This window comes from Ambystoma mexicanum, chromosome 5p, assembly GCF_040938575.1.
Source record: "Ambystoma mexicanum isolate Mex_15411 chromosome 5p, UKY_AmexF1_1, whole genome shotgun sequence".
Lineage (NCBI taxonomy): Eukaryota > Metazoa > Chordata > Amphibia > Caudata > Ambystomatidae > Ambystoma > Ambystoma mexicanum.
In genome coordinates, this window is record NC_090930.1 from 716,650,483 (window position 1) to 716,671,567 (window position 21,085).

The window sequence follows — 21,085 nt, forward strand, 5'->3', positions numbered from 1 at the left end:
AATGCAAAGGTTTTCCAGGAAAAGAGTCTACGGGCAACGATTCCTTGTTGCTCTTTTCAGGTGAACTCAAGCCTCAGGGCTTTGAGGTAGGGGCACTGCCTACAGACAGCAGGAAAGGGCTTGTGCGAAGCTGCTGCCGCATTTAGGTAAGAAGAGTAAAAACCTGTACCAGGAGTGGGGCTCGAACCCACGCGGACACTTGTCCATTGGATCTTAAGTCCAACGCCTTAACCACTCGGCCATCCTGGTGAGCTGCTGCAAAGGGCTTCGAATTGAATCTTTGCTGTTTCAGCAGCAGGCGAACAAGTGGAAAACCAGCCCAGAGTGCCCCCTGCAGGAGGTTGGATGGAATTGGCTTGCGAGCGGCAAACGTCTCTCACTTAACAGCATTACAATAGCCTCCAGCTGACTGCAAGTACGGTTGCGGAAACCTCCCGGGTGCTGCAGTCGTTTCCCCGGTGGCCTAGTGGTGAGGATTTGGTGCTTTCACTGCCACGGGCCTGGCTTCGAGTCCCCGACCAGAGTGTGTGCTTTGAGTAAAGGTGGTCTAGGGCAGTCCAGAGGCAGGCTGAGCCTCGAAGGCTGGTGCAGGCCTTGGTGTGCGAGCCCGAAAAAAGGGCAGCTCCTATGTCATCCCTTCTTGCCCTCCGGCACTTGCTGTACAAGCAAAGCCCCCTTTGAACTCTGCATGGTAACCCTGCTGTGTCTCGCAGGCAATCATGGCCTGCCGCCTTTTAATAAACGTGCTCTCCCACGAAGCAGTTCTCCTAAGGAGGGTTAGTTGTGAGTGTGCATCTTCAGCGGCAGCCTCTAGGGGGAGCTTCAGCACTGACCCACAAAAGCTCATAGCGAGGAAGGCTGTCCTTTCAGGAGAGCAAGACAGGAATATCAGCGCTTGGAAGTGAAAGCGCAAACGTTCCCAAAGTGATGCTGTCTTCAATCTCTAAGCTCCCCTTTTCGCAGACCATCACAAGTGTTTTTGTTTTCTTTCTTTCTTTCTTTCTTTATTTCTTTATTTATTTATTTATTAGCAGAAACGGCCCCCGAAGACCTGCAGGCACTGGTGCCCATTGTAGCAGAGGCCCTCAGCCTTTGGACTCGGACGCCACCATCTGAGCGACACGCAACGGGGTGCACCCACCGTCCCTGGTGGTCTAGTGGTTAGGATTCGGCGCTCTCACCGCCGCGGCCCGGGTTGGATTCCCGGTCAGGGAAGGAGCTCTTTTAACAACTGACATTTTTATTTACAGCAATGCAGTTAACTGGCGACCGGAAATCTTGCTCCCAGATGCAGATTTGCGTGCACAAAATGGAGGAAGTGCCCTCAGCGCGACGCAAAACGTGTTTATGGCAGAGTCCCATTCATTCTCCTGTCGCTGCGGAAAGACTGCCCTTGACGCAAAAAAGGCAGCTTCCTTTTTCACCGCTGGAGAGAACCTATCTGCTCGGCCCTCCCCCTCTCTTCCCAGTCCCCCAATGGACTGGCCTTTGAGGCACCTGCAGGCATTGTGCACTCGGACACCACTGCCCGGCCTTCCCGAGCTGTCCAGCGGTCTCCCTGGTGGTCTAGTGGTTAGGATTCGGCGCTCTCACCGCCGCGGCCCGGGTTCGATTCCCGGTCAGGGAAGAGAGGCTTTTACTGAATGACATTTTTACAGAAATTCAAACAACTGCGTCTCAAAAAATATTTCTTTCAAATGTAGCTTCACTCACAGGCAATAGCGGCGTGGCTCCCCTGGCGGTAACTCCAAGCATCTTTTCAGCATGGTCCCTTACCGGAAGCTGTCGCCGCTAGAAGTGGGCCTGTGCCCCAAAAAGGAAGCTTTCTTTCTTCCAAAGCTGTAGAGAAAATATTAGTCCTGTCGCCCTGCCAAAGCCGAGCTCGCCCACCATCCCTAGCCTCATCAGACCAAGACCTTGCCCGGGACCCTGGGGCAGAGGGCTGCAGAAATGGTTGCGTACCGGTTTGGAGGAGAAAAGCAGGGGAGGGAGGGGTCGTAGCTGCTTGATTTGCATACAGAGCTGTGGTCTGCTGGGAAAGTGCAGCCTTTGGAGCTTGGCAAAGGCTTCGCAAGGGGCCCGAGCATTGCCCTCGCCCCGTTTGTTGACAGGTTCTCCTTCTATGGGCTGAAGGGCCCTGTAGCCTGATTTGAGGTTGGACGCTCTATTATTCACAGGGGTGTACCGGGCCTAGACGGTGACTGGCTGACCCGTCAGGGCATCGCCCGTTTGGAAGCCCGTTTCGGAAGCGGAGGCGGGAATCCCTGCCCAATTTTCTTTTGGGGTGGTAGGGCTGTTGGCGGGGTTGCACAAGCTCTGCCAACTTTGGCGGCTTAAGCTTGGGATGCGAGGGACATGGTACAAAAATGCAAAGGTTTTCCAGGAAAAGAGTCTACGGGCAACGATTCCTTGTTGCTCTTTTCAGGTGAACTCAAGCCTCAGGGCTTTGAGGTAGGGGCACTGCCTACAGACAGCAGGAAAGGGCTTGTGCGAAGCTGCTGCCGCATTTAGGTAAGAAGAGTAAAAACCTGTACCAGGAGTGGGCCTCGAACCCACGCGGACACTTGTCCATTGGATCTTAAGTCCAACGCCTTAACCACTCGGCCATCCTGGTGAGCTGCTGCAAAGGGCTTCGAATTGAATCTTTGCTGTTTCAGCAGCAGGCGAACAAGTGGAAAACCAGCCCAGAGTGCCCCCTGCAGGAGGTTGGATGGAATTGGCTTGCGAGCGGCAAACGTCTCTCACTTAACAGCATTACAATAGCCTCCAGCTGACTGCAAGTACGGTTGCGGAAACCTCCCGGGTGCTGCAGTCGTTTCCCCGGTGGCCTAGTGGTGAGGATTTGGTGCTTTCACTGCCACGGGCCTGGCTTCGAGTCCCCGACCAGAGTGTGTGCTTTGAGTAAAGGTGGTCTAGGGCAGTCCAGAGGCAGGCTGAGCCTCGAAGGCTGGTGCAGGCCTTGGTGTGCGAGCCCGAAAAAAGGGCAGCTCCTATGTCATCCCTTCTTGCCCTCCGGCACTTGCTGTACAAGCAAAGCCCCCTTTGAACTCTGCATGGTAACCCTGCTGTGTCTCGCAGGCAATCATGGCCTGCCGCCTTTTAATAAACGTGCTCTCCCACGAAGCAGTTCTCCTAAGGAGGGTTAGTTGTGAGTGTGCATCTTCAGCGGCAGCCTCTAGGGGGAGCTTCAGCACTGACCCACAAAAGCTCATAGCGAGGAAGGCTGTCCTTTCAGGAGAGCAAGACAGGAATATCAGCGCTTGGAAGTGAAAGCGCAAACGTTCCCAAAGTGATGCTGTCTTCAATCTCTAAGCTCCCCTTTTCGCAGACCATCACAAGTGTTTTTGTTTTCTTTCTTTCTTTCTTTCTTTATTTCTTTATTTATTTATTTATTAGCAGAAACGGCCCCCGAAGACCTGCAGGCACTGGTGCCCATTGTAGCAGAGGCCCTCAGCCTTTGGACTCGGACGCCACCATCTGAGCGACACGCAACGGGGTGCACCCACCGTCCCTGGTGGTCTAGTGGTTAGGATTCGGCGCTCTCACCGCCGCTGCCCGGGTTGGATTCCCGGTCAGGGAAGGAGCTCTTTTAACAACTGACATTTTTATTTACAGCAATGCAGTTAACTGGCGACCGGAAATCTTGCTCCCAGATGCAGATTTGCGTGCACAAAATGGAGGAAGTGCCCTCAGCGCGACGCAAAACGTGTTTATGGCAGAGTCCCATTCATTCTCCTGTCGCTGCGGAAAGACTGCCCTTGACGCAAAAAAGGCAGCTTCCTTTTTCACCGCTGGAGAGAACCTATCTGCTCGGCCCTCCCCCTCTCTTCCCAGTCCCCCAATGGACTGGCCTTTGAGGCACCTGCAGGCATTGTGCACTCGGACACCACTGCCCGGCCTTCCCGAGCTGTCCAGCGGTCTCCCTGGTGGTCTAGTGGTTAGGATTCGGCGCTCTCACCGCCGCGGCCCGGGTTCGATTCCCGGTCAGGGAAGAGAGGCTTTTACTGAATGACATTTTTACAGAAATTCAAACAACTGCGTCTCAAAAAATATTTCTTTCAAATGTAGCTTCACTCACAGGCAATAGCGGCGTGGCTCCCCTGGCGGTAACTCCAAGCATCTTTTCAGCATGGTCCCTTACCGGAAGCTGTCGCCGCTAGAAGTGGGCCTGTGCCCCAAAAAGGAAGCTTTCTTTCTTCCAAAGCTGTAGAGAAAATATTAGTCCTGTCGCCCTGCCAAAGCCGAGCTCGCCCACCATCCCTAGCCTCATCAGACCAAGACCTTGCCCGGGACCCTGGGGCAGAGGGCTGCAGAAATGGTTGCGTACCGGTTTGGAGGAGAAAAGCAGGGGAGGGAGGGGTCGTAGCTGCTTGATTTGCATACAGAGCTGTGGTCTGCTGGGAAAGTGCAGCCTTTGGAGCTTGGCAAAGGCTTCGCAAGGGGCCCGAGCATTGCCCTCGCCCCGTTTGTTGACAGGTTCTCCTTCTATGGGCTGAAGGGCCCTGTAGCCTGATTTGAGGTTGGACGCTCTATTATTCACAGGGGTGTACCGGGCCTAGACGGTGACTGGCTGACCCGTCAGGGCATCGCCCGTTTGGAAGCCCGTTTCGGAAGCGGAGGCGGGAATCCCTGCCCAATTTTCTTTTGGGGTGGTAGGGCTGTTGGCGGGGTTGCACAAGCTCTGCCAACTTTGGCGGCTTAAGCTTGGGATGCGAGGGACATGGTACAAAAATGCAAAGGTTTTCCAGGAAAAGAGTCTACGGGCAACGATTCCTTGTTGCTCTTTTCAGGTGAACTCAAGCCTCAGGGCTTTGAGGTAGGGGCACTGCCTACAGACAGCAGGAAAGGGCTTGTGCGAAGCTGCTGCCGCATTTAGGTAAGAAGAGTAAAAACCTGTACCAGGAGTGGGGCTCGAACCCACGCGGACACTTGTCCATTGGATCTTAAGTCCAACGCCTTAACCACTCGGCCATCCTGGTGAGCTGCTGCAAAGGGCTTCGAATTGAATCTTTGCTGTTTCAGCAGCAGGCGAACAAGTGGAAAACCAGCCCAGAGTGCCCCCTGCAGGAGGTTGGATGGAATTGGCTTGCGAGCGGCAAACGTCTCTCACTTAACAGCATTACAATAGCCTCCAGCTGACTGCAAGTACGGTTGCGGAAACCTCCCGGGTGCTGCAGTCGTTTCCCCGGTGGCCTAGTGGTGAGGATTTGGTGCTTTCACTGCCACGGGCCTGGCTTCGAGTCCCCGACCAGAGTGTGTGCTTTGAGTAAAGGTGGTCTAGGGCAGTCCAGAGGCAGGCTGAGCCTCGAAGGCTGGTGCAGGCCTTGGTGTGCGAGCCCGAAAAAAGGGCAGCTCCTATGTCATCCCTTCTTGCCCTCCGGCACTTGCTGTACAAGCAAAGCCCCCTTTGAACTCTGCATGGTAACCCTGCTGTGTCTCGCAGGCAATCATGGCCTGCCGCCTTTTAATAAACGTGCTCTCCCACGAAGCAGTTCTCCTAAGGAGGGTTAGTTGTGAGTGTGCATCTTCAGCGGCAGCCTCTAGGGGGAGCTTCAGCACTGACCCACAAAAGCTCATAGCGAGGAAGGCTGTCCTTTCAGGAGAGCAAGACAGGAATATCAGCGCTTGGAAGTGAAAGCGCAAACGTTCCCAAAGTGATGCTGTCTTCAATCTCTAAGCTCCCCTTTTCGCAGACCATCACAAGTGTTTTTGTTTTCTTTCTTTCTTTCTTTCTTTATTTCTTTATTTATTTATTTATTAGCAGAAACGGCCCCCGAAGACCTGCAGGCACTGGTGCCCATTGTAGCAGAGGCCCTCAGCCTTTGGACTCGGACGCCACCATCTGAGCGACACGCAACGGGGTGCACCCACCGTCCCTGGTGGTCTAGTGGTTAGGATTCGGCGCTCTCACCGCCGCGGCCCGGGTTGGATTCCCGGTCAGGGAAGGAGCTCTTTTAACAACTGACATTTTTATTTACAGCAATGCAGTTAACTGGCGACCGGAAATCTTGCTCCCAGATGCAGATTTGCGTGCACAAAATGGAGGAAGTGCCCTCAGCGCGACGCAAAACGTGTTTATGGCAGAGTCCCATTCATTCTCCTGTCGCTGCGGAAAGACTGCCCTTGACGCAAAAAAGGCAGCTTCCTTTTTCACCGCTGGAGAGAACCTATCTGCTCGGCCCTCCCCCTCTCTTCCCAGTCCCCCAATGGACTGGCCTTTGAGGCACCTGCAGGCATTGTGCACTCGGACACCACTGCCCGGCCTTCCCGAGCTGTCCAGCGGTCTCCCTGGTGGTCTAGTGGCCGCGGCCCGGGTTCGATTCCCGGTCAGGGAAGAGAGGCTTTTACTGAATGACATTTTTACAGAAATTCAAACAACTGCGTCTCAAAAAATATTTCTTTCAAATGTAGCTTCACTCACAGGCAATAGCGGCGTGGCTCCCCTGGCGGTAACTCCAAGCATCTTTTCAGCATGGTCCCTTACCGGAAGCTGTCGCCGCTAGAAGTGGGCCTGTGCCCCAAAAAGGAAGCTTTCTTTCTTCCAAAGCTGTAGAGAAAATATTAGTCCTGTCGCCCTGCCAAAGCCGAGCTCGCCCACCATCCCTAGCCTCATCAGACCAAGACCTTGCCCGGGACCCTGGGGCAGAGGGCTGCAGAAATGGTTGCGTACCGGTTTGGAGGAGAAAAGCAGGGGAGGGAGGGGTCGTAGCTGCTTGATTTGCATACAGAGCTGTGGTCTGCTGGGAAAGTGCAGCCTTTGGAGCTTGGCAAAGGCTTCGCAAGGGGCCCGAGCATTGCCCTCGCCCCGTTTGTTGACAGGTTCTCCTTCTATGGGCTGAAGGGCCCTGTAGCCTGATTTGAGGTTGGACGCTCTATTATTCACAGGGGTGTACCGGGCCTAGACGGTGACTGGGTGACCCGTCAGGGCATCGCCCGTTTGGAAGCCCGTTTCGGAAGCCGTGAGGAAGCGGAGGCGGGAATCCCTGCCCAATTTTCTTTTGGGGTGGTAGGGCTGTTGGCGGGGTTGCACAAGCTCTGCCAACTTTGGCGGCTTAAGCTTGGGATGCGAGGGACATGGTACAAAAATGCAAAGGTTTTCCAGGAAAAGAGTCTACGGGCAACAATTCCTTGTTGCTCTTTTCAGGTGAACTCAAGCCTCAGGGCTTTGAGGTAGGGGCACTGCCTACAGACAGCAGGAAAGGGCTTGTGCGAAGCTGCTGCCGCATTTAGGTAAGAAGAGTAAAAACCTGTACCAGGAGTGGGGCTCGAACCCACGCGGACACTTGTCCATTGGATCTTAAGTCCAACGCCTTAACCACTCGGCCATCCTGGTGAGCTGCTGCAAAGGGCTTCGAATTGAATCTTTGCTGTTTCAGCAGCAGGCGAACAAGTGGAAAACCAGCCCAGAGTGCCCCCTGCAGGAGGTTGGATGGAATTGGCTTGCGAGCGGCAAACGTCTCTCACTTAACAGCATTACAATAGCCTCCAGCTGACTGCAAGTACGGTTGCGGAAACCTCCCGGGTGCTGCAGTCGTTTCCCCGGTGGCCTAGTGGTGAGGATTTGGTGCTTTCACTGCCACGGGCCTGGCTTCGAGTCCCCGACCAGAGTGTGTGCTTTGAGTAAAGGTGGTCTAGGGCAGTCCAGAGGCAGGCTGAGCCTCGAAGGCTGGTGCAGGCCTTGGTGTGCGAGCCCGAAAAAAGGGCAGCTCCTATGTCATCCCTTCTTGCCCTCCGGCACTTGCTGTACAAGCAAAGCCCCCTTTGAACTCTGCATGGTAACCCTGCTGTGTCTCGCAGGCAATCATGGCCTGCCGCCTTTTAATAAACGTGCTCTCCCACGAAGCAGTTCTCCTAAGGAGGGTTAGTTGTGAGTGTGCATCTTCAGCGGCAGCCTCTAGGGGGAGCTTCAGCACTGACCCACAAAAGCTCATAGCGAGGAAGGCTGTCCTTTCAGGAGAGCAAGACAGGAATATCAGCGCTTGGAAGTGAAAGCGCAAACGTTCCCAAAGTGATGCTGTCTTCAATCTCTAAGCTCCCCTTTTCGCAGACCATCACAAGTGTTTTTGTTTTCTTTCTTTCTTTCTTTCTTTCTTTATTTCTTTATTTATTAGCAGAAACGGCCCCCGAAGACCTGCAGGCACTGGTGCCCATTGTAGCAGAGGCCCTCAGCCTTTGGACTCGGACGCCACCATCTGAGCGACACGCAACGGGGTGCACCCACCGTCCCTGGTGGTCTAGTGGTTAGGATTCGGCGCTCTCACCACCGCGGCCCGGGTTCGATTCCCGGTCAGGGAAGGAGCTCTTTTAACAACTGACATTTTTATTTACAGCAATGCAGTTAACTGGCGACCGGAAATCTTGCTCCCAGATGCAGATTTGCGTGCACAAAATGGAGGAAGTGCCCTCAGCGCGACGCAAAACGTGTTTATGGCAGAGTCCCATTCATTCTCCTGTCGCTGCGGAAAGACTGCCCTTGACGCAAAAAAGGCAGCTTCCTTTTTCACCGCTGGAGAGAACCTATCTGCTCGGCCCTCCCCCTCTCTTCCCAGTCCCCCAATGGACTGGCCTTTGAGGCACCTGCAGGCATTGTGCACTCGGACACCACTGCCCGGCCTTCCCGAGTTGTCCAGCGGTCTCCCTGGTGGTCTAGTGGTTAGGATTCGGCGCTCTCACCGCCGCGGCCCGGGTTCGATTCCCGGTCAGGGAAGAGAGGCTTTTACTGAATGACATTTTTACAGAAATTCAAACAACTGCGTCTCAAAAAATATTTCTTTCAAATGTAGCTTCACTCACAGGCAATAGCGGCGTGGCTCCCCTGGCGGTAACTCCAAGCATCTTTTCAGCATGGTCCCTTACCGGAAGCTGTCGCCGCTAGAAGTGGGCCTGTGCCCCAAAAAGGAAGCTTTCTTTCTTCCAAAGCTGTAGAGAAAATATTAGTCCTGTCGCCCTGCCAAAGCCGAGCTCGCCCACCATCCCTAGCCTCATCAGACCAAGACCTTGCCCGGGACCCTGGGGCAGAGGGCTGCAGAAATGGTTGCGTACCGGTTTGGAGGAGAAAAGCAGGGGAGGGAGGGGTCGTAGCTGCTTGATTTGCATACAGAGCTGTGGTCTGCTGGGAAAGTGCAGCCTTTGGAGCTTGGCAAAGGCTTCGCAAGGGGCCCGAGCATTGCCCTCGCCCCGTTTGTTGACAGGTTCTCCTTCTATGGGCTGAAGGGCCCTGTAGCCTGATTTGAGGTTGGACGCTCTATTATTCACAGGGGTGTACCGGGCCTAGACGGTGACTGGCTGACCCGTCAGGGCATCGCCCGTTTGGAAGCCCGTTTGGAAGCCCGTTTCGGAAGCCGTGAGGAAGCGGAGGCGGGAATCCCTGCCCAATTTTCTTTTGGGGTGGTAGGGCTGTTGGCGGGGTTGCACAAGCTCTGCCAACTTTGGCGGCTTAAGCTTGGGATGCGAGGGACATGGTACAAAAATGCAAAGGTTTTCCAGGAAAAGAGTCTACGGGCAACGATTCCTTGTTGCTCTTTTCAGGTGAACTCAAGCCTCAGGGCTTTGAGGTAGGGGCACTGCCTACAGACAGCAGGAAAGGGCTTGTGCGAAGCTGCTGCCGCATTTAGGTAAGAAGAGTAAAAACCTGTACCAGGAGTGGGGCTCGAACCCACGCGGACACTTGTCCATTGGATCTTAAGTCCAACGCCTTAACCACTCGGCCATCCTGGTGAGCTGCTGCAAAGGGCTTCGAATTGAATCTTTGCTGTTTCAGCAGCAGGCGAACAAGTGGAAAACCAGCCCAGAGTGCCCCCTGCAGGAGGTTGGATGGAATTGGCTTGCGAGCGGCAAACGTCTCTCACTTAACAGCATTACAATAGCCTCCAGCTGACTGCAAGTACGGTTGCGGAAACCTCCCGGGTGCTGCAGTCGTTTCCCCGGTGGCCTAGTGGTGAGGATTTGGTGCTTTCACTGCCACGGGCCTGGCTTCGAGTCCCCGACCAGAGTGTGTGCTTTGAGTAAAGGTGGTCTAGGGCAGTCCAGACGCAGGCTGAGCCTCGAAGGCTGGTGCAGGCCTTGGTGTGCGAGCCCGAAAAAAGGGCAGCTCCTATGTCATCCCTTCTTGCCCTCCGGCACTTGCTGTACAAGCAAAGCCCCCTTTGAACTCTGCATGGTAACCCTGCTGTGTCTCGCAGGCAATCATGGCCTGCCGCCTTTTAATAAACGTGCTCTCCCACGAAGCAGTTCTCCTAAGGAGGGTTAGTTGTGAGTGTGCATCTTCAGCGGCAGCCTCTAGGGGGAGCTTCAGCACTGACCCACAAAAGCTCATAGCGAGGAAGGCTGTCCTTTCAGGAGAGCAAGACAGGAATATCAGCGCTTGGAAGTGAAAGCGCAAACGTTCCCAAAGTGATGCTGTCTTCAATCTCTAAGCTCCCCTTTTCGCAGACCATCACAAGTGTTTTTGTTTTCTTTCTTTCTTTCTTTCTTTATTTCTTTATTTATTTATTTATTAGCAGAAACGGCCCCCGAAGACCTGCAGGCACTGGTGCCCATTGTAGCAGAGGCCCTCAGCCTTTGGACTCGGACGCCACCATCTGAGCGACACGCAACGGGGTGCACCCACCGTCCCTGGTGGTCTAGTGGTTAGGATTCGGCGCTCTCACCGCCGCGGCCCGGGTTCGATTCCCGGTCAGGGAAGGAGCTCTTTTAACAACTGACATTTTTATTTACAGCAATGCAGTTAACTGGCGACCGGAAATCTTGCTCCCAGATGCAGATTTGCGTGCACAAAATGGAGGAAGTGCCCTCAGCGCGACGCAAAACGTGTTTATGGCAGAGTCCCATTCATTCTCCTGTCGCTGCGGAAAGACTGCCCTTGACGCAAAAAAGGCAGCTTCCTTTTTCACCGCTGGAGAGAACCTATCTGCTCGGCCCTCCCCCTCTCTTCCCAGTCCCCCAATGGACTGGCCTTTGAGGCACCTGCAGGCATTGTGCACTCGGACACCACTGCACGGCCTTCCCGAGCTGTCCAGCGGTCTCCCTGGTGGTCTAGTGGTTAGGATTCGGCGCTCTCACCTCCGCGGCCCGGGTTCGATTCCCGGTCAGGGAAGAGAGGCTTTTACTGAATGACATTTTTACAGAAATTCAAACAACTGCGTCTCAAAAAATATTTCTTTCAAATGTAGCTTCACTCACAGGCAATAGCGGCGTGGCTCCCCTGGCGGTAACTCCAAGCATCTTTTCAGCATGGTCCCTTACCGGAAGCTGTCGCCGCTAGAAGTGGGCCTGTGCCCCAAAAAGGAAGCTTTCTTTCTTCCAAAGCTGTAGAGAAAATATTAGTCCTGTCGCCCTGCCAAAGCCGAGCTCGCCCACCATCCCTAGCCTCATCAGACCAAGACCTTGCCCGGGACCCTGGGGCAGAGGGCTGCAGAAATGGTTGCGTACCGGTTTGGAGGAGAAAAGCAGGGGAGGGAGGGGTCGTAGCTGCTTGATTTGCATACAGAGCTGTGGTCTGCTGGGAAAGTGCAGCCTTTGGAGCTTGGCAAAGGCTTCGCAAGGGGCCCGAGCATTGCCCTCGCCCCGTTTGTTGACAGGTTCTCCTTCTATGGGCTGAAGGGCCCTGTAGCCTGATTTGAGGTTGGACGCTCTATTATTCACAGGGGTGTACCGGGCCTAGACGGTGACTGGCTGACCCGTCAGGGCATCGCCCGTTTGGAAGCCCGTTTCGGAAGCGGAGGCGGGAATCCCTGCCCAATTTTCTTTTGGGGTGGTAGGGCTGTTGGCGGGGTTGCACAAGCTCTGCCAACTTTGGCGGCTTAAGCTTGGGATGCGAGGGACATGGTACAAAAATGCAAAGGTTTTCCAGGAAAAGAGTCTACGGGCAACGATTCCTTGTTGCTCTTTTCAGGTGAACTCAAGCCTCAGGGCTTTGAGGTAGGGGCACTGCCTACAGACAGCAGGAAAGGGCTTGTGCGAAGCTGCTGCCGCATTTAGGTAAGAAGAGTAAAAACCTGTACCAGGAGTGGGGCTCGAACCCACGCAGACACTTGTCCATTGGATCTTAAGTCCAACGCCTTAACCACTCGGCCATCCTGGTGAGCTGCTGCAAAGGGCTTCGAATTGAATCTTTGCTGTTTCAGCAGCAGGCGAACAAGTGGAAAACCAGCCCAGAGTGCCCCCTGCAGGAGGTTGGATGGAATTGGCTTGCGAGCGGCAAACGTCTCTCACTTAACAGCATTACAATAGCCTCCAGCTGACTGCAAGTACGGTTGCGGAAACCTCCCGGGTGCTGCAGTCGTTTCCCCGGTGGCCTAGTGGTGAGGATTTGGTGCTTTCACTGCCACGGGCCTGGCTTCGAGTCCCCGACCAGAGTGTGTGCTTTGAGTAAAGGTGGTCTAGGGCAGTCCAGAGGCAGGCTGAGCCTCGAAGGCTGGTGCAGGCCTTGGTGTGCGAGCCCGAAAAAAGGGCAGCTCCTATGTCATCCCTTCTTGCCCTCCGGCACTTGCTGTACAAGCAAAGCCCCCTTTGAACTCTGCATGGTAACCCTGCTGTGTCTCGCAGGCAATCATGGCCTGCCGCCTTTTAATAAACGTGCTCTCCCACGAAGCAGTTCTCCTAAGGAGGGTTAGTTGTGAGTGTGCATCTTCAGCGGCAGCCTCTAGGGGGAGCTTCAGCACTGACCCACAAAAGCTCATAGCGAGGAAGGCTGTCCTTTCAGGAGAGCAAGACAGGAATATCAGCGCTTGGAAGTGAAAGCGCAAACGTTCCCAAAGTGATGCTGTCTTCAATCTCTAAGCTCCCCTTTTCGCAGACCATCACAAGTGTTTTTGTTTTCTTTCTTTCTTTCTTTCTTTCTTTATTTCTTTATTTATTTATTTATTAGCAGAAACGGCCCCCGAAGACCTGCAGGCACTGGTGCCCATTGTAGCAGAGGCCCTCAGCCTTTGGACTCGGACGCCACCATCTGAGCGACACGCAACGGAGTGCACCCACCGTCCCTGGTGGTCTAGTGGTTAGGATTCGGCGCTCTCACCGCCGCGGCCCGGGTTCGATTCCCGGTCAGGGAAGGAGCTCTTTTAACAACTGACATTTTTATTTACATGCAAAGGAGTTAACTGGCGACCGGAAATCTTGCTCCCAGATGCAGATTTGCGTGCACAAAATGGAGGAAGTGCCCTCAGCGCGACGCAAAACGTGTTTATGGCAGAGTCCCATTCATTCTCCTGTCGCTGCGGAAAGACTGCCCTTGACGCAAAAAAGGCAGCTTCCTTTTTCACCGCTGGAGAGAACCTATCTGCTCGGCCCTCCCCCTCTCTTCCCAGTCCCCCAATGGACTGGCCTTTGAGGCACCTGCAGGCATTGTGCACTCGGACACCACTGCCCGGCCTTCCCGAGCTGTCCAGCGGTCTCCCTGGTGGTCTAGTGGTTAGGATTCGGCGCTCTCACCGCCGCGGCCCGGGTTCGATTCCCGGTCAGGGAAGAGAGGCTTTTACTGAATGACATTTTTACAGAAATTCAAACAACTGCGTCTCAAAAAATATTTCTTTCAAATGTAGCTTCACTCACAGGCAATAGCGGCGTGGCTCCCCTGGCGGTAACTCCAAGCATCTTTTCAGCATGGTCCCTTACCGGAAGCTGTCGCCGCTAGAAGTGGGCCTGTGCCCCAAAAAGGAAGCTTTCTTTCTTCCAAAGCTGTAGAGAAAATATTAGTCCTGTCGCCCTGCCAAAGCCGAGCTCGCCCACCATCCCTAGCCTCATCAGACCAAGACCTTGCCCGGGACCCTGGGGCAGAGGGCTGCAGAAATGGTTGCGTACCGGTTTGGAGGAGAAAAGCAGGGGAGGGAGGGGTCGTAGCTGCTTGATTTGCATACAGAGCTGTGGTCTGCTGGGAAAGTGCAGCCTTTGGAGCTTGGCAAAGGCTTCGCAAGGGGCCCGAGCATTGCCCTCGCCCCGTTTGTTGACAGGTTCTCCTTCTATGGGCTGAAGGGCCCTGTAGCCTGATTTGAGGTTGGACGCTCTATTATTCACAGGGGTGTACCGGGCCTAGACGGTGACTGGGTGACCCGTCAGGGCATCGCCCGTTTGGAAGCCCGTTTCGGAAGCCGTGAGGAAGCGGAGGCGGGAATCCCTGCCCAATTTTCTTTTGGGGTGGTAGGGCTGTTGGCGGGGTTGCACAAGCTCTGCCAACTTTGGCGGCTTAAGCTTGGGATGCGAGGGACATGGTACAAAAATGCAAAGGTTTTCCAGGAAAAGAGTCTACGGGCAACAATTCCTTGTTGCTCTTTTCAGGTGAACTCAAGCCTCAGGGCTTTGAGGTAGGGGCACTGCCTACAGACAGCAGGAAAGGGCTTGTGCGAAGCTGCTGCCGCATTTAGGTAAGAAGAGTAAAAACCTGTACCAGGAGTGGGGCTCGAACCCACGCGGACACTTGTCCATTGGATCTTAAGTCCAACGCCTTAACCACTCGGCCATCCTGGTGAGCTGCTGCAAAGGGCTTCGAATTGAATCTTTGCTGTTTCAGCAGCAGGCGAACAAGTGGAAACCAGCCCAGAGTGCCCCCTGCAGGAGGTTGGATGGAATTGGCTTGCGAGCGGCAAACGTCTCTCACTTAACAGCATTACAATAGCCTCCAGCTGACTGCAAGTACGGTTGCGGAAACCTCCCGGGTGCTGCAGTCGTTTCCCCGGTGGCCTAGTGGTGAGGATTTGGTGCTTTCACTGCCACGGGCCTGGCTTCGAGTCCCCGACCAGAGTGTGTGCTTTGAGTAAAGGTGGTCTAGGGCAGTCCAGAGGCAGGCTGAGCCTCGAAGGCTGGTGCAGGCCTTGGTGTGAGAGCCCGAAAAAAGGGCAGCTCCTATGTCATCCCTTCTTGCCCTCCGGCACTTGCTGTACAAGCAAAGCCCCCTTTGAACTCTGCATGGTAACCCTGCTGTGTCTCGCAGGCAATCATGGCCTGCCGCCTTTTAATAAACGTGCTCTCCCACGAAGCAGTTCTCCTAAGGAGGGTTAGTTGTGAGTGTGCATCTTCAGCGGCAGCCTCTAGGGGGAGCTTCAGCACTGACCCACAAAAGCTCATAGCGAGGAAGGCTGTCCTTTCAGGAGAGCAAGACAGGAATATCAGCGCTTGGAAGTGAAAGCGCAAACGTTCCCAAAGTGATGCTGTCTTCAATCTCTAAGCTCCCCTTTTCGCAGACCATCACAAGTGTTTTTGTTTTCTTTCTTTCTTTCTTTCTTTATTTCTTTATTTATTTATTTATTAGCAGAAACGGCCCCCGAAGACCTGCAGGCACTGGTGCCCATTGTAGCAGAGGCCCTCAGCCTTTGGACTCGGACGCCACCATCTGAGCGACACGCAACGGGGTGCACCCACCGTCCCTGGTGGTCTAGTGGTTAGGATTCGGCGCTCTCACCGCCGCGGCCCGGGTTCGATTCCCGGTCAGGGAAGGAGCTCTTTTAACAACTGACATTTTTATTTACAGCAATGCAGTTAACTGGCGACCGGAAATCTTGCTCCCAGATGCAGATTTGCGTGCACAAAATGGAGGAAGTGCCCTCAGCGCGACGCAAAACGTGTTTATGGCAGAGTCCCATTCATTCTCCTGTCGCTGCGGAAAGACTGCCCTTGACGCAAAAAAGGCAGCTTCCTTTTTCACCGCTGGAGAGAACCTATCTGCTCGGCCCTCCCCCTCTCTTCCCAGTCCCCCAATGGACTGGCCTTTGAGGCACCTGCAGGCATTGTGCACTCGGACACCACTGCCCGGCCTTCCCGAGCTGTCCAGCGGTCTCCCTGGTGGTCTAGTGGTTAGGATTCGGCGCTCTCACCGCCGCGGCCCGGGTTCGATTCCCGGTCAGGGAAGAGAGGCTTTTACTGAATGACATTTTTACAGAAATTCAAACAACTGCGTCTCAAAAAATATTTCTTTCAAATGTAGCTTCACTCACAGGCAATAGCGGCGTGGCTCCCCTGGCGGTAACTCCAAGCATCTTTTCAGCATGGTCCCTTACCGGAAGCTGTCGCCGCTAGAAGTGGGCCTGTGCCCCAAAAAGGAAGCTTTCTTTCTTCCAAAGCTGTAGAGAAAATATTAGTCCTGTCGCCCTGCCAAAGCCGAGCTCGCCCACCATCCCTAGCCTCATCAGACCAAGACCTTGCCCGGGACCCTGGGGCAGAGGGCTGCAGAAATGGTTGCGTACCGGTTTGGAGGAGAAAAGCAGGGGAGGGAGGGGTCGTAGCTGCTTGATTTGCATACAGAGCTGTGGTCTGCTGGGAAAGTGCAGCCTTTGGAGCTTGGCAAAGGCTTCGCAAGGGGCCCGAGCATTGCCCTCGCCCCGTTTGTTGACAGGTTCTCCTTCTATGGGCTGAAGGGCCCTGTAGCCTGATTTGAGGTTGGACGCTCTATTATTCACAGGGGTGTACCGGGCCTAGACGGTGACTGGCTGACCCGTCAGGGCATCGCCCGTTTGGAAGCCCGTTTGGAAGCCCGTTTCGGAAGCCGTGAGGAAGCGGAGGCGGGAATCCCTGCCCAATTTTCTTTTGGGGTGGTAGGGCTGTTGGCGGGGTTGCACAAGCTCTGCCAACTTTGGCGGCTTAAGCTTGGGATGCGAGGGACATGGTACAAAAATGCAAAGGTTTTCCAGGAAAAGAGTCTACGGGCAACGATTCCTTGTTGCTCTTTTCAGGTGAACTCAAGCCTCAGGGCTTTGAGGTAGGGGCACTGCCTACAGACAGCAGGAAAGGGCTTGTGCGAAGCTGCTGCCGCATTTAGGTAAGAAGAGTAAAAACCTGTACCAGGAGTGGGGCTCGAACCCACGCGGACACTTGTCCATTGGATCTTAAGTCCAACGCCTTAACCACTCGGCCATCCTGGTGAGCTGCTGCAAAGGGCTTCGAATTGAATCTTTGCTGTTTCAGCAGCAGGCGAACAAGTGGAAAACCAGCCCAGAGTGCCCCCTGCAGGAGGTTGGATGGAATTGGCTTGCGAGCGGCAAACGTCTCTCACTTAACAGCATTACAATAGCCTCCAGCTGACTGCAAGTACGGTTGCGGAAACCTCCCGGGTGCTGCAGTCGTTTCCCCGGTGGCCTAGTGGTGAGGATTTGGTGCTTTCACTGCCACGGGCCTGGCTTCGAGTCCCCGACCAGAGTGTGTGCTTTGAGTAAAGGTGGTCTAGGGCAGTCCAGAGGCAGGCTGAGCCTCGAAGGCTGGTGCAGGCCTTGGTGTGCGAGCCCGAAAAAAGGGCAGCTCCTATGTCATCCCTTCTTGCCCTCCGGCACTTGCTGTACAAGCAAAGCCCCCTTTGAACTCTGCATGGTAACCCTGCTGTGTCTCGCAGGCAATCATGGCCTGCCGCCTTTTAATAAACGTGCTCTCCCACGAAGCAGTTCTCCTAAGGAGGGTTAGTTGTGAGTGTGCATCTTCAGCGGCAGCCTCTAGGGGGAGCTTCAGCACTGACCCACAAAAGCTCATAGCGAGGAAGGCTGTCCTTTCAGGAGAGCAAGACAGGAATATCAGCGCTTGGAAGTGAAAGCGCAAACGTTCCCAAAGTGATGCTGTCTTCAATCTCTAAGCTCCCCTTTTCGCAGACCATCACAAGTGTTTTTGTTTTCTTTCTTTCTTTCTTTCTTTCTTTATTTCTTTATTTATTAGCAGAAACGGCCCCCGAAGACCTGCAGGCACTGGTGCCCATTGTAGCAGAGGCCCTCAGCCTTTGGACTCGGACGCCACCATCTGAGCGACACGCAACGGGGTGCACCCACCGTCCCTGGTGGTCTAGTGGTTAGGATTCGGCGCTCTCACCGCCGCGGCCTGGGTTCGATTCCCGGTCAGGGAAGGAGCTCTTTTAACAACTGACATTTTTATTTACAGCAATGCAGTTAACTGGCGACCGGAAATCTTGCTCCCAGATGCAGATTTGCGTGCACAAAATGGAGGAAGTGCCCTCAGCGCGACGCAAAACGTGTTTATGGCAGAGTCCCATTCATTCTCCTGTCGCTGCGGAAAGACTGCCCTTGACGCAAAAAAGGCAGCTTCCTTTTTCACCGCTGGAGAGAACCTATCTGCTCGGCCCTCCCCCTCTCTTCCCAGTCCCCCAATGGACTGGCCTTTGAGGCACCTGCAGGCATTGTGCACTCGGACACCACTGCCCGGCCTTCCCGAGTTGTCCAGCGGTCTCCCTGGTGGTCTAGTGGTTAGGATTCGGCGCTCTCACCGCCGCGGCCCGGGTTCGATTCCCGGTCAGGGAAGAGAGGCTTTTACTGAATGACATTTTTACAGAAATTCAAACAACTGCGTCTCAAAAAATATTTCTTTCAAATGTAGCTTCACTCACAGGCAATAGCGGCGTGGCTCCCCTGGCGGTAACTCCAAGCATCTTTTCAGCATGGTCCCTTACCGGAAGCTGTCGCCGCTAGAAGTGGGCCTGTGCCCCAAAAAGGAAGCTTTCTTTCTTCCAAAGCTGTAGAGAAAATATTAGTCCTGTCGCCCTGCCAAAGCCGAGCTCGCCCACCATCCCTAGCCTCATCAGACCAAGACCTTGCCCGGGACCCTGGGGCAGAGGGCTGCAGAAATGGTTGCGTACCGGTTTGGAGGAGAAAAGCAGGGGAGGGAGGGGTCGTAGCTGCTTGATTTGCATACAGAGCTGTGGTCTGCTGGGAAAGTGCAGCCTTTGGAGCTTGGCAAAGGCTTCGCAAGGGGCCCGAGCATTGCCCTCGCCCCGTTTGTTGACAGGTTCTCCTTCTATGGGCTGAAGGGCCCTGTAGCCTGATTTGAGGTTGGACGCTCTATTATTCACAGGGGTGTACCGGGCCTAGACGGTGACTGGCTGACCCGTCAGGGCATCGCCCGTTTGGAAGCCCGTTTCGGAAGCGGAGGCGGGAATCCCTGCCCAATTTTCTTTTGGGGTGGTAGGGCTGTTGGCGGGGTTGCACAAGCTCTGCCAACTTTGGCGGCTTAAGCTTGGGATGCGAGGGACATGGTACAAAAATGCAAAGGTTTTCCAGGAAAAGAGTCTACGGGCAACGATTCCTTGTTGCTCTTTTCAGGTGAACTCAAGCCTCAGGGCTTTGAGGTAGGGGCACTGCCTACAGACAGCAGGAAAGGGCTTGTGCGAAGCTGCTGCCGCATTTAGGTAAGAAGAGTAAAAACCTGTACCAGGAGTGGGGCTCGAACCCACGCGGACACTTGTCCATTGGATCTTAAGTCCAACGCCTTAACCACTCGGCCATCCTGGTGAGCTGCTGCAAAGGGCTTCGAATTGAATCTTTGCTGTTTCAGCAGCAGGCGAACAAGTGGAAAACCAGCCCAGAGTGCCCCCTGCAGGAGGTTGGATGGAATTGGCTTGCGAGCGGCAAACGTCTCTCACTTAACAGCATTACAATAGCCTCCAGCTGACTGCAAGTACGGTTGCGGAAACCTCCCGGGTGCTGCAGTCGTTTCCCCGGTGGCCTAGTGGTGAGGATTTGGTGCTTTCACTGCCACGGGCCTGGCTTCGAGTCCCCGACCAGAGTGTGTGCTTTGAGTAAAGGTGGTCTAGGGCAGTCCAGAGGCAGGCTGAGCCTCGAAGGCTGGTGCAGGCCTTGGTGTGCGAGCCCGAAAAAAGGGCAGCTCCTATGTCATCCCTTCTTGCCCTCCGGCACTTGCTGTACAAGCAAAGCCCCCTTTGAACTCTGCATGGTAACCCTGCTGTGTCTCGCAGGCAATCATGGCCTGCCGCCTTTTAATAAACGTGCTCTCCCACGAAGCAGTTCTCCTAAGGAGGGTTAGTTGTGAGTGTGCATCTTCAGCGGCAGCCTCTAGGGGGAGCTTCAGCACTGACCCACAAAAGCTCATAGCGAGGAAGGCTGTCCTTTCAGGAGAGCAAGACAGGAATATCAGCGCTTGGAAGTGAAAGCGCAAACGTTCCCAAAGTGATGCTGTCTTCAATCTCTAAGCTCCCCTTTTCGCAGACCATCACAAGTGTTTTTGTTTTCTTTCTTTCTTTCTTTCTTTATTTCTTTATTTATTTATTTATTAGCAGAAACGGCCCCCGAAGACCTGCAGGCACTGGTGCCCATTGTAGCAGAGGCCCTCAGCCTTTGGACTCGGACGCCACCATCTGAGCGACACGCAACGGGGTGCACCCACCGTCCCTGGTGGTCTAGTGGTTAGGATTCGGCGCTCTCACCGCCGCGGCCCGGGTTGGATTCCCGGTCAGGGAAGGAGCTCTTTTAACAACTGACATTTTTATTTACAGCAATGCAGTTAACTGGCGACCGGAAATCTTGCTCCCAGATGCAGATTTGCGTGCACAAAATGGAGGAAGTGCCCTCAGCGCGACGCAAAACGTGTTTATGGCAGAGTCCCATTCATTCTCCTGTCGCTGCGGAAAGACTGCCCTTGACGCAAAAAAGGCAGCTTCCTTTTTCACCGCTGGAGAGAACCTATCTGCTCGGCCCTCCCCCTCTCTTCCCAGTCCCCCAATGGACTGGCCTTTGAGGCACCTGCAGGCATTGTGCACTCGGACACCACTGCCCGGCCTTCCCGAGCTGTCCAGCGGTCTCCCTGGTGGTCTAGTGGTTAGGATTCGGCGCTCTCACCGCCGCGGCCCGGGTTCGATTCCCGGTCAGGGAAGAGAGGCTTTTACTGAATGACATTTTTACAGAAATTCAAACAACTGCGTCTCAAAAAATATTTCTTTCAAATGTAGCTTCACTCACAGGCAATAGCGGCGTGGCTCCCCTGGCGGTAACTCCAAGCATCTTTTCAGCATGGTCCCTTACCGGAAGCTGTCGCCGCTAGAAGTGGGCCTGTGCCCCAAAAAGGAAGCTTTCTTTCTTCCAAAGCTGTAGAGAAAATATTAGTCCTGTCGCCCTGCCAAAGCCGAGCTCGCCCACCATCCCTAGCCTCATCAGACCAAGACCTTGCCCGGGACCCTGGGGCAGAGGGCTGCAGAAATGGTTGCGTACCGGTTTGGAGGAGAAAAGCAGGGGAGGGAGGGGTCGTAGCTGCTTGATTTGCATACAGAGCTGTGGTCTGCTGGGAAAGTGCAGCCTTTGGAGCTTGGCAAAGGCTTCGCAAGGGGCCCGAGCATTGCCCTCGCCCCGTTTGTTGACAGGTTCTCCTTCTA

At 54.5% G+C, this 21,085-nt stretch overlaps 26 non-coding genes across 26 annotated transcripts; 17 read left to right on the top strand and 9 right to left on the bottom strand.

Annotated features, from left to right (window-relative positions):
* Positions 1-166: 166 nt before the first annotated feature.
* TRNAL-UAA (transfer RNA leucine (anticodon UAA)) lies at positions 167-249 on the bottom strand. Its single transcript has one exon. It is a non-coding gene; the product is annotated as a tRNA-Leu (tRNA).
* An 894-nt stretch (positions 250-1,143) lies between these two features.
* Positions 1,144-1,215, top strand: TRNAE-CUC (transfer RNA glutamic acid (anticodon CUC)). The gene has a single exon. It is a non-coding gene; the product is annotated as a tRNA-Glu (tRNA).
* Positions 1,216-1,555: 340 nt separating this feature from the next.
* On the top strand, positions 1,556-1,627 carry TRNAE-CUC (transfer RNA glutamic acid (anticodon CUC)). The gene has a single exon. It is a non-coding gene; the product is annotated as a tRNA-Glu (tRNA).
* A 904-nt stretch (positions 1,628-2,531) lies between these two features.
* Positions 2,532-2,614, bottom strand: TRNAL-UAA (transfer RNA leucine (anticodon UAA)). The gene has a single exon. It is a non-coding gene; the product is annotated as a tRNA-Leu (tRNA).
* An 894-nt stretch (positions 2,615-3,508) lies between these two features.
* TRNAE-CUC (transfer RNA glutamic acid (anticodon CUC)) lies at positions 3,509-3,580 on the top strand. Its single transcript has one exon. It is a non-coding gene; the product is annotated as a tRNA-Glu (tRNA).
* Positions 3,581-3,920: 340 nt separating this feature from the next.
* On the top strand, positions 3,921-3,992 carry TRNAE-CUC (transfer RNA glutamic acid (anticodon CUC)). Its single transcript has one exon. It is a non-coding gene; the product is annotated as a tRNA-Glu (tRNA).
* A 904-nt stretch (positions 3,993-4,896) lies between these two features.
* Positions 4,897-4,979, bottom strand: TRNAL-UAA (transfer RNA leucine (anticodon UAA)). The gene has a single exon. It is a non-coding gene; the product is annotated as a tRNA-Leu (tRNA).
* Positions 4,980-5,873: 894 nt separating this feature from the next.
* TRNAE-CUC (transfer RNA glutamic acid (anticodon CUC)) lies at positions 5,874-5,945 on the top strand. The gene has a single exon. It is a non-coding gene; the product is annotated as a tRNA-Glu (tRNA).
* A 1,305-nt stretch (positions 5,946-7,250) lies between these two features.
* Positions 7,251-7,333, bottom strand: TRNAL-UAA (transfer RNA leucine (anticodon UAA)). Its single transcript has one exon. It is a non-coding gene; the product is annotated as a tRNA-Leu (tRNA).
* Positions 7,334-8,223: 890 nt separating this feature from the next.
* On the top strand, positions 8,224-8,295 carry TRNAE-CUC (transfer RNA glutamic acid (anticodon CUC)). Its single transcript has one exon. It is a non-coding gene; the product is annotated as a tRNA-Glu (tRNA).
* Positions 8,296-8,635: 340 nt separating this feature from the next.
* On the top strand, positions 8,636-8,707 carry TRNAE-CUC (transfer RNA glutamic acid (anticodon CUC)). The gene has a single exon. It is a non-coding gene; the product is annotated as a tRNA-Glu (tRNA).
* A 927-nt stretch (positions 8,708-9,634) lies between these two features.
* TRNAL-UAA (transfer RNA leucine (anticodon UAA)) lies at positions 9,635-9,717 on the bottom strand. The gene has a single exon. It is a non-coding gene; the product is annotated as a tRNA-Leu (tRNA).
* Positions 9,718-10,611: 894 nt separating this feature from the next.
* On the top strand, positions 10,612-10,683 carry TRNAE-CUC (transfer RNA glutamic acid (anticodon CUC)). The gene has a single exon. It is a non-coding gene; the product is annotated as a tRNA-Glu (tRNA).
* A 340-nt stretch (positions 10,684-11,023) lies between these two features.
* On the top strand, positions 11,024-11,095 carry TRNAE-CUC (transfer RNA glutamic acid (anticodon CUC)). Its single transcript has one exon. It is a non-coding gene; the product is annotated as a tRNA-Glu (tRNA).
* A 904-nt stretch (positions 11,096-11,999) lies between these two features.
* On the bottom strand, positions 12,000-12,082 carry TRNAL-UAA (transfer RNA leucine (anticodon UAA)). The gene has a single exon. It is a non-coding gene; the product is annotated as a tRNA-Leu (tRNA).
* An 898-nt stretch (positions 12,083-12,980) lies between these two features.
* Positions 12,981-13,052, top strand: TRNAE-CUC (transfer RNA glutamic acid (anticodon CUC)). Its single transcript has one exon. It is a non-coding gene; the product is annotated as a tRNA-Glu (tRNA).
* Positions 13,053-13,393: 341 nt separating this feature from the next.
* TRNAE-CUC (transfer RNA glutamic acid (anticodon CUC)) lies at positions 13,394-13,465 on the top strand. The gene has a single exon. It is a non-coding gene; the product is annotated as a tRNA-Glu (tRNA).
* Positions 13,466-14,380: 915 nt separating this feature from the next.
* Positions 14,381-14,463, bottom strand: TRNAL-UAA (transfer RNA leucine (anticodon UAA)). Its single transcript has one exon. It is a non-coding gene; the product is annotated as a tRNA-Leu (tRNA).
* An 893-nt stretch (positions 14,464-15,356) lies between these two features.
* TRNAE-CUC (transfer RNA glutamic acid (anticodon CUC)) lies at positions 15,357-15,428 on the top strand. The gene has a single exon. It is a non-coding gene; the product is annotated as a tRNA-Glu (tRNA).
* Positions 15,429-15,768: 340 nt separating this feature from the next.
* TRNAE-CUC (transfer RNA glutamic acid (anticodon CUC)) lies at positions 15,769-15,840 on the top strand. The gene has a single exon. It is a non-coding gene; the product is annotated as a tRNA-Glu (tRNA).
* A 927-nt stretch (positions 15,841-16,767) lies between these two features.
* On the bottom strand, positions 16,768-16,850 carry TRNAL-UAA (transfer RNA leucine (anticodon UAA)). The gene has a single exon. It is a non-coding gene; the product is annotated as a tRNA-Leu (tRNA).
* An 890-nt stretch (positions 16,851-17,740) lies between these two features.
* TRNAE-CUC (transfer RNA glutamic acid (anticodon CUC)) lies at positions 17,741-17,812 on the top strand. Its single transcript has one exon. It is a non-coding gene; the product is annotated as a tRNA-Glu (tRNA).
* Positions 17,813-18,152: 340 nt separating this feature from the next.
* On the top strand, positions 18,153-18,224 carry TRNAE-CUC (transfer RNA glutamic acid (anticodon CUC)). The gene has a single exon. It is a non-coding gene; the product is annotated as a tRNA-Glu (tRNA).
* Positions 18,225-19,128: 904 nt separating this feature from the next.
* On the bottom strand, positions 19,129-19,211 carry TRNAL-UAA (transfer RNA leucine (anticodon UAA)). The gene has a single exon. It is a non-coding gene; the product is annotated as a tRNA-Leu (tRNA).
* An 894-nt stretch (positions 19,212-20,105) lies between these two features.
* TRNAE-CUC (transfer RNA glutamic acid (anticodon CUC)) lies at positions 20,106-20,177 on the top strand. The gene has a single exon. It is a non-coding gene; the product is annotated as a tRNA-Glu (tRNA).
* Positions 20,178-20,517: 340 nt separating this feature from the next.
* TRNAE-CUC (transfer RNA glutamic acid (anticodon CUC)) lies at positions 20,518-20,589 on the top strand. Its single transcript has one exon. It is a non-coding gene; the product is annotated as a tRNA-Glu (tRNA).
* Positions 20,590-21,085: the final 496 nt, after the last annotated feature.